Here is a 10,809-nt window from a genome sequence, read left to right as displayed (position 1 = left end):
GTCCATGGTCGACGGGGAACAGATAGTGGAACTGGCGGGATACTTTATGTTGAGCACACTTTGGGCAAGATGCAATAAACTCCAAAACGTCCTTTTTCAGAGTTGGCCACCAATAGGACCTAGAGATAAACTCCAGGGTTTTTTGGATACCTGTATGTCCGGCAAAACGGGAAGCATGGGCCCAATGCATGAGCTTCTTCCTTAGTGTCGGCTTCACAAAACTTTTCCCTGATGGGGGCGTAGAGTCCATCCCTACCGTGGAGAATGCCAACGGATTTATAATAGGATGCTTGTCTGAAGACTCTGACTCATTTTCTTGCTCCCATGAGCGGGAAAGGGCATCAGCCTTGCGATTCTGAGAGCCCGGACAGAACTGGAGTTTAAAGTCGAACCTGGAAAAGAAAAGTGCCCATCTGGCCTGACGAGGGTTGAGACATTGTGCGCCTTTTAGATATAGAAGGTTCTTGTGGTCTGTAAGGATGGTGATTGAATGAGAAGCTCCCTCCAACAGATATCTCCACTCCTCTAGAGCAAGCTTGATGGCTAGCAACTCCTGGTCGCCAATGGCATAGTTGCGCTCCGCTGGGGAGAACTTCCGTGAGAAGAAACTGCAAGGATGTAAATGACCATCTTTAGCCCTCTGAGATAACACCGCTCCTACTCCAACGGAGGAGGCATCCACCTCTAAGATGAAAGGAGAGTCGATGTCAGGCTGTTTCAGGACAGGTGCAGAGATGAACCTCTGTTTTAAAAGATGAAAAGCTTGCATGGCTTCTTCAGACCACTTGGACGGGTTAGCACCCTTCTTGGTGAAAGCAGTAATAGGCGCCACAATGGTGGAAAAGTCTCGTATAAACTTTCGGTAATAATTGGCGAACCCTAAGAACCTCTGGACCCCTTTGAGGGTTAAGGGTACCGGCCAATTCTGGATTGCTTGTAGTTTCTCAGGATCCATCTCTAGTCCGGAACCGGACACAATGTACCCTAGAAACGGAATGGACTTGACTTCAAAGACGCATTTCTCTAATTTGCAGTAGAGATGATTGACACGGAGACGGGACAGAACCTCCTTTACCCAGAAACGATGTTCCTCTAAATCGTTGGCAAAAATGAGGATATCATCTAGATAGACCACGACATGACGGTATAGAATGTCTCTGAAGATCTCATTGACGAAATGCTGGAAGACAGCTGGAGCATTGCTCAATCCGAAGGGCATGACGAGGTACTCATAATGTCCGTCACGGGTGTTAAATGCGGTCTTCCACTCGTCACCCTCACGGATCCGGATGAGATTGTATGCACCTCTCAGGTCCAGCTTTGTAAAGATGGTAGCTCCGCTAACTCTGTCAAAGAGCTCAGTAATCAGGGGTAAAGGATAGCGGTTCTTGATGGTAATGTCATTCAAACCTCTGTAGTCGATGCACGGCCGCAGACCACCATCTTTCTTCTTTACAAAAAAGAAGCCTGCGCCGGCTGGAGAAGAAGAAGGTCGAATGAACCCCTTTGCTAGGTTCTCTTTAATGTATTCCTCCATAGAATGCGTCTCGGGGAGAGACAACGGATAAGTTCGGCCTCGAGGTGGAACCTTCCCTGGAACGAGATCAATCGGGCAGTCCCATTCTCTATGAGGAGGAAGGATATCAGCAGAAGCTTTACTGAACACATCCGTGAAATCTTGATATGGAGGAGGTGGAACATCAGACGACCTGGGGGAGGAAGAACAGACAGGCAACACTTTAAACAAACATGTCTTAGTACAGGAGGAACCCCATGCCAGGATTTGCGTAGTCGTCCAATCAATTGTAGGATTGTGAAGACGGAGCCATGGAAGGCCCAGGACCACAGGATGTGTGGCTCTTGGAATCACTAAAAGTGAAATAAGTTCGGAATGAAGAACTCCCACTCTCAGACGAACTGGTAGAGTCCTTAGAGAAATAACTGTATCAAAAATTTTACTGCCATCCACAGCAGTTAAGGAAAAGGACGAAGGAAGTCTCTCGGTGGGTAGGGACCACCGTTTAACATAGGCTTCGGTAATAAAGTTCCCAGCTGCTCCGGAATCCAGGAGGGCAATGACGTTCTGATAACGTTGAGCAACTTGAAGCGAGACTGGGAGGTTACAATCTTGAGAAGATGGAGAGGAGATCATTACTCCTAGCCGGCCCTCTCCTTGGCGAGCTAGGATTTGGAGTTTCCCGGACGTTTGGGACAGGCATTAATGGTGTGAGACGGAGCTGCACAATACAGACAGAGAAACTCGGAGAGACGTCTTCGGCGCTCAGCAGGAGTTAAACGGGAACGGCCAATTTGCATGGGTTCATCTTTAGTTGGTGACAGTTGGCGAGGAGGAGGAGCAGAAGATTTTGGAGCAGATGATCTTCCACGCTCAGTTGCTCTCTCTCTGAAACGTAAGTCAACTTTCGTACAAAGTGAGATTAGCTCATCTAACTTGGAGGGTAAGTCTCTGGTAGCTAACTCATCTTTAATACGCTCGGATAAACCATGCCAGAATGCAGCATACAGGGCCTCGTCGTTCCATGCCAGTTCGGATGCCAGGATCTGGAACTGTATAAGATATTGTCCTACAGTACGTGATCCCTGGCGTAAACGGAGAATCTCAGACGAAGCTGAAGTTACCCGGCCTGGCTCGTCGAAGATGCGCCTGAATGTTGACACGAATGCAGTGTAAGAAGATAGCAGGGTGTCGGACCTCTTCCATAACGGTGATGCCCAATCAAGGGCTGAGCCACTGAGAAGAGAAATAATGTAGGCAATTTTTGTACGGTCACTGGGAAAATTGCCAGGTTGTAGCTCAAACTGAATCTCACACTGGTTGAGAAATCCCCTGCAGAATCTTGGAGATCCGTCAAATTTTGCTGGCGTTGGAAGATGAAGACGTGGAGCAGAAATGGGTAAGGTGGGTGGGGTTATAGCTGGAGTCACTGTGGTTGACGCACCAGACGCGCCTGATCCACGGAGAGTTGTCTGAATCCCATCCAGCCGAGTAGAGCGATCCTGGAGACAGCGGATGATGTGGCCCTGTGCAGCCTCCTGATGTTCTAGTCGGGCTGCCAGTTCTTGCATCGGCCTGGCCGCTTGATCCTGGTCTCCGGCTGGATTCATTAGGTCACAACTGAGGGCCTGAGCTGACGGGAGGCAGCCTCAGTTGTAGGGGCTGAGATGTACCGGAACCTGGGAGGTTGTATCAGACCCCTGGACATGTAAGTAACATGAATAATAACTGCCCGAAGGCGTGACCACGACAACTTGGATAAAAGTCAATGATGTTTATTATGACAACTCCGCAACACAGCAGCAGTAAAAGAAAACGTAAAAGTCAGCAAAGAATAAATACAGTTCCTGAGTACTACAGGATGGCAGGAGCCACAGGGCACTGGTAGTGTGAGATAGTTCTTATGATCTTCTAGATGGAAAGTCCTTACCAGGCCCGACTGTAGCAATGGAGATAACCCAGGATTGTGCCAGCTGGTGTTCCAGGAAAAGCTGGGTTGCTGAAGGTAAAACAGCTGCTGTGGATACTGGCTGGAACCAGACTGTTGTTAGCACGGAGTGGATACTGGCTGGAACCAGTTAAATAATAAATGAACTTGGGAGCGATGAAATATGAACTGAAATGTAGAACTTGAGAGCGGAGAAATAATAATACCGGTGGAGAGTGGTAAAGTGTAGAAAGGACACCGGCCCTTTAAGGGAAGCTGTACTCTGCTGGAAGCTGAGCTGGAAGCAGGTAATGTTGTAGCTGGAAACAGATGAATCCACAATGGATTGGAGAGTCAGGCTAAACCGCAGGTGGAATGCTGGTGCGGGTCTCTATGGTGGAAGTCTTGAGACAGGAGCTGGAACCTGGAAGACAATCACAGGAGAGAGACAAACAGGAACTAGGTTTGACAACCAAAGCACTGACGTCTTCCTTGCTCAGGTACAGCTTACTTATACCTGCAGCAAGGAAGGGGTTGGCTAGGCAATTATGCAAATCAACAATACAGACAGCAGATTGGTGGAAATGATCAGATGACAGAATCCAAGATGGCTGCGCCCATGCAGACACTTGGAGGGAAGTTTGGTTTGTAATCCATGTGGTCTGGGAAACAGTAATGGCGGCGCCGGCCACCGGAGACAGGAGACGCCAGGCTGATAGATGCACATTTAACCACGCGGGCACAGCGGAGGCCGCGGCTGATGAAAACACCACTCTGACACTCTGCATGTGGAAACTCAGGAACAGCGGAATCCGGTCCTGGAACACTGAGCCCGCCTTAGGAGGCATCTGAAGGGTAAGTAATGGCGTCCAGATACCCGGATCGTGACATGTATAATGCGCCATTCCCAGCAGTCACCTCTCCAGTCATCACCCAGACACGTCTCCTGGTGTTACTGTATAATGTCCCATTCACAGCAGTCACCTCTCCAGTCATCACCCAGACACATCCCATGGTGTTACTGTATAATGCCCCATTCCCCATTCCCAGCAGTCACCTCTCCAGTCATCACCCAGACACATCCCCCGGTGTTACTGTATAATGCCCCATTCCCAGCAGTCACCTCTCCAGTCATCACCCGGACACATCCCCTGGTGTTTCTGTATAATGTCCCTTTCCCAGCAGTCACCTCTCCAGTCATCACCCAGACACATCCCCTGGTGTTACTGTATAATGTTCCATTCCCAGCAGTCACCTCTCCAGTCATCACCCAGACACGTCTCCTGGTGTTACTGTATAATGCCCCATTCCCAGCAGTCACCTCTCCAGTCATCACCCGGACACATCCCCTGGTGTTACTGTATAATGTCTCATTCCCGGCAGTCTACTCTCCAGTCATCACCCAGACACGTTCACCGGTGTTACTGTATAATGACCCATTCACGGCAGTTAACTCCCCAGTCATCACCCAGACACATCCCCCGGTGTTTCTGTATAATGCCCCATTCCCAGCAGGCACCTCTCCAGTCATCACCCAGACACCTCCCCCGGTGTTACAATATAATGTCCCATTCCCAGAAGTCACCTCTCCAATCATCACCCAGTCACGTTCCTCTGTGTTACTGTATAATGTCCCATTCCCAGCAGTAACCTCTCCAGTCATCACCCAGACACATCCCCCGGTGTTACTGTATAATGTCCCATTCCCAGCAGTCACCTCTCCAGTCATCACCCAGACACGTCTCCTGGCGTTACTGTACAATGTCCCATTCCCAGCAGTCACCTCTCCAGTCATCACCCAGACACATCCCCCGGTGTTACTGTATAATGTCTTATTCCCAGCATTTACTTCCACAGTCATCACCCGTACACATCCCCTGGTGTTACTGTATAATGTCCCATTCCCAGCAGTCACCTCTCCAGTCATCACACAGACACATCCCCTGGTGTTACTGTATAATGCCCCATTCCCAGCAGTCACCTCTCCAGTCATCACCCAGACACATCCCCCTGTGTTACTGTATAATGCCCCATTCCCAGCAGTCACCTCTCCAGTCATCACCCGGACACATCCCCTGGTGGTACTGTATAATGTCCCATTCCCAGCAGTCACCTCTCCAGTCATCACCCAGACACCTCTCCCGGTGTTACTGTATAATGTCCCATTCCCAGCAGTTACCTCTCCAATCATCACCCAGACACGTCCCCTGGCGTTACTGTACAATGTCCCATTCCCAGCAGTCACCTCTCCAGTCATCACCCAGACACATCCCCCGGTGTTACTGTATAATGCCCTATTCCCAGCATTTACTTCCACAGTTATCACCCGGACACATCCCCTGATGTTTTTGTATAATGGCCCATTTCCAGCAGTCACCTCTCCAGTCATCACCCAGACACATCCCCTGGTGTTACTGTATAATGCCCTATTCCCAGTAGTCACTTCCACAGTCATCACCCGGACACATCCCCCGGTGTTACTGTATAATGTCCCCTTTCCCAGCAGTCACCTCTCCAGTCATCACCCAGACACGTCCCGTGGTGTTACTGTGTAATGTCCCATTCCCAGCAGTCACCTCTCCAGTCATCACCCAGACACGCCCCCCGATGTTACTGTATAATGTCCCATTCCCAGTAGTCACCTCTCCAGTCATCACCCAGACACGTCCCCTGGTGTTACTGTATAATGTCCCATTCCCAGCAGTCACCTCTCCAGTCATCACCCAGACACATCCCCTGGTGTTACTGTATAATGCCCCATTCCCAGCAGTCACCTCTCCAGTCATCACCCAGACACATCCCCTGGTGTTACTGTATAACGTCCCATTCTTAGCAGTCACCTCTCCAGTCATCACCCAGACATGTCCCCCGGTGTTACTGTGTAATGTCCCATTCCCAGCAGTCACCTCTCCAGTCATCACCCAGACACGCCCCCCGATGTTACTGTATAATGTCCCATTCCCAGTAGTCACCTCTCCAGTCATCACCCAGACACGTCCCCTGGTGTTACTGTATAATGCCCCATTCCCAGCAGTCATCTCTCCAGTCATCACCCAGACACATCCCCTGGTGTTACTGTATAATGTCCCATTCCCAGCAGTCACCTCTCCAGTCATCACCCAGACACGTCCCCTGGTGTTACTGTATAACGTCCCATTCTTAGCAGTCACCTCTCCAGTCATCACCCAGACATGTCCCCCGGTGTTACTGTGTAATGTCCCATTCCCAGCAGTCACCTCTCCAGTCATCACCCAGACACGCCCCCCGATGTTACTGTATAATGTCCCATTCCCAGTAGTCACCTCTCCAGTCATCACCCAGACACGTCCCCTGGTGTTACTGTATAATGCCCCATTCCCAGCAGTCACCTCTCCAGTCATCACCCAGACACGTTCCCTGGTGTTACTGTATAATGTCCCATTCCCAGCAGTCACCTCTCCAGTCATCACCCAGACACGTCCCCTGGTGTTACTGTATAATGCCCCATTCCCAGCAGTCACCTCTCCAGTCATCACCCAGACACGTCCCCTGGTGTTACTGTATAATGCCCCATTCCCAGCAGTCACCTCTCCAGTCATCACCCAGACACATCCCCTGGTGTTACTGTATAATGCCCCATTCCCAGCAGTCACCTCTCCAGTCATCACCCAGACACGTTCCCTGGTGTTACTGTATAATGTCCCATTCCCAGCAGTCACCTCTCCAGTCATCACCCAGACACGTCCCCTGGTGTTACTGTATAATGTCCCATTCCCAGCAGTCACCTCTCCAGTCATCACCCAGACACGTCCCCTGGTGTTACTGTATAATGCCCCATTCCCAGCAGTCACCTCTCCAGTCATCACCCAGACACGCCCCCTGGTGTTACTGTATAATGTCCCATTTCCAGCAGTCACCTCTCCAGTCATCACCCAGACACATCCCCTGGTGTTACTGTATAATGCGCCAATCCCAGCAGTCACCTCTCCAGTCATCACCCAGACACGTCCCCCGATGTCACTGTGTCAAGGGGTCAGCTTGCTGGGGAATTTAATAAGTGTGGAATTAAGAAGTGTGTTATCCAAACAGTTAAAAAAACAGCTGAACAAACATTGAGCACCAACAAGGAAAGGTAACTTACTTAAACCACTTAACCCAAAATTATCTCACAAACAACCACAGCATGTTCATCACACTACTGTTTCTTATTTCAATTCATTAAATTCTCACCAAATGTAACACATTCTCCACTCACCATAAAACTCTCCCCTCTGTGCACATTACAGCTTCTATTCTCCACTCCCCTCTTCTAAACACTCATGAGCTTTATACTTACTTCTCTGCAAGTACTTTGACAACCACAATTGGCCCCAGAATAAACACTCGCAAACATCCACCAATATTTATCTCACTCTTCTGCTTTTATTAGCTGGTGCCATATCACCAAATCCAGGCCCCAACCACCTGTCCCTTTCACACTCAGCTGTCTCAAAACAACATAGAACTCCATCTAACCTCATAAATATCACGTGTCTCCCATCCCCCTCCAAGTCACTAAAATGTGGCTTATGGAATGCACGCTCTGTTTGTAACAAATTAACATCCATCCATGACCTCTTCATATCTCACAACTTTAATCTGCTGGCTATAACAGAAACCTGGCTCACACAATCAGACACGGCCTCCCGTGCACTGTCACACAGTGGTTTTCACTTCACCCCCCCCCCCCCAGGCCTGGTAATGGTAAAGGTGGTGGGGTTGGAATCTTACTGTCCCAACTTTTGACATACACTGTTCTACCTCAGGTTCCATCACTCGCATTCACATAATTTGAAGTTCACTCTATCAGGATTTTCACTTCCTTCTCTCTGGGTGTTGCAGCTATCTATCGCCCTCCTGGGCAACCCAAACAATAATTTCTAGAAGATTTTTCTGCCTGGCTCCCACACATCTTATCCTCTGACATCTCCACCATCATTATGGGTCAATATCAATATAGCTCTTGACACTCCACAAACTGTTCATGCCCCCAAACTCCTCTCTCTAACCTCCTCTCTTGGCCTCACCCAATGGTCCGACTCCTCTACACACCAGGAAGGCCACTGCCTTGATCTTGTGTTCACCAGGCTCTGCTCAGTTTCTGAATTCATTAACACTCCTTTCCCTCTCTCTGATCACATCCTGATCACCTTCACAATCTCTTCTATTACTCTAAATTCTATGACACTAAAACCTAGCAAGCCTCCTCTAACCCGCAGAAATACTAACAATATACATTTTCACCAACTTTCCACTTCTCTGCAACAACTGCGCTCACCAATCTCTACATTTACCACACCTGACACTGCTGTATCCCCCCTGCACAAGACCCTTGAGAGTGCCCTTGATGAAGTGGCTCCAGCTACCCATCACACTCCACGTAGGCTTAGATGCCAACCATGGCACTCTAAATCATCAAGACACCTACAAAAACTGTCACGTAAAGTAGAACGTCAGTGGCGTAAATCTCAGAATCCAAGTGACTTCCTCACATATAAGACCACCTACCACTCCTATCATCAGGCTCTGGACACTGCCAAACATACGTCCAATCTTTCATCTCTCCTCATGTCACCAACCACAAGCGACTTTCTAATACATATAAATCACTTCTTTACCCTCCCTCACCTCCCCCACTAGCTACTATCAGTGCACAAGAACTTGCCTCCTACTTCAAGGATAAGAGTGATAAAATCTGAGATGCAATGGTACGCTCTTCCTCAGCCAGTGACCTGCTCAATTCCCTACCTGAACCCTCTGGCACTTTCTCTTCATTTGATCCCACAAGTGAAGATGAAGTATCAACATTCTCCTCTTGATCCTATACCCTCACAGGTCAGTAAAACTTTGTCTCCTGTGCTTATCCCAACCTTAACTAAAATCTGTAATCTCTCTCTCTCTACTGGTATCTTTCCTTCTCTGTATAAGCATGCAGTGATTACTCCCATTCTAAACAAACACAACTCTGACCCAAACACACTCTCTAACTACCGTCAATTTCTCAGCTACCAGGTCCCTCCAAGCTACTTGAGAGACTTGCCTACACTCGCCTTACACACATTCTTAACGCCCACAACTTATTGGACCCACTTCAGTCAGGCTTTCATGCCCAACACTCCACAGAGACGGAACTGACCAAAGTAGTGAATGATCTAGTCACTGCTAGATCTAAAGGCCATTACACACTACACATTCTTCTAGATCTCTCTGCTGCTTATGACACTGCTGACCACTCTCTTCTCATACAAACACTAAAATCTCTAGGTCTTCAGGACACAGCCCTCTCCTGGTTCTCATCCTACCTATCTAATCGCTCTTTCAGTGGTCACTTCTCTGATTCTATCTCTTCTTCTCTACCTCTACCAGTTGGAGCACCGCAAGGCTCAGACTGGGATCCTCTGCTGTTCTCAATCTATACCTCATTTTATTGCTGGGTGATCATATCATACAACCCATTAAGAAACTGGCAAGCTGGTGGACCATTATGCAACAGGTAGCATCTATCCTTGTGTATCAATGCCTATTTCCCTATAGATTGTAAGCTTGCGAGCAGGGCCTTCCTACGTCTATGTCTGTCTGTTTTTACCCAGTTTTGTTCTATTACTGTTGTTTTAATTGTAAAGTGCAACGGAATATGCTGCGCTATATAAGAAACTGCTAATAAATAAATATTAAAATAAATACAACACAGGCCGCTGCCCCTGTATACTATGACAACACAGGAAGCTAGCCCTGTATATTATGACAACACAGGCCGCTCCCCCTGTATACTATGACAGTACAGGATGCTATCCCTGTATATTATGACAACACAGGCCGCTCCCCTGTATACTATGACAGCACAGGCCGCTCCCCTATATACTATGACACAGGATGCTACCCCTGTATATTATGACAACACAGGCCGCTCCCTCTGTATATTATGACAACACAGGCCGCTCCCCTATATACTATGACAGCACAGGATGCTACCCCTGTATATTATAGCAACACAGGCCGCTCCCCCTGTATACTATCACAGTACAGGATGCTATCCCTGTATATTATGACAACACAGGCCGCTCCCCTATATACTATGACAGCACAGGATGCTACCCCTGTATATTATGACAACACAGGCCGCTCCCTCTGTATATTATGACAACACAGGCCGCTCCCCTATATACTATGACAGCACAGGATGCTACCCCTGTATATTATAGCAACACAGGCCGCTCCCCCTGTATACTATCACAGTACAGGATGCTATCCCTGTATATTATGACAACACAGGTCGCTCCTTCTGTATATTATGACAACACAGGCCGCTCCCCTATATACTATGACAGCACAGGATGCTACACCTGTA

Source organism: Pseudophryne corroboree (assembly GCF_028390025.1).
Source record: "Pseudophryne corroboree isolate aPseCor3 chromosome 3 unlocalized genomic scaffold, aPseCor3.hap2 SUPER_3_unloc_70, whole genome shotgun sequence".
Taxonomy (NCBI): domain Eukaryota; kingdom Metazoa; phylum Chordata; class Amphibia; order Anura; family Myobatrachidae; genus Pseudophryne; species Pseudophryne corroboree.
The sequence above is the reverse complement of the archived record's forward strand: the minus strand, read 5'-3'. Positions refer to the sequence as shown.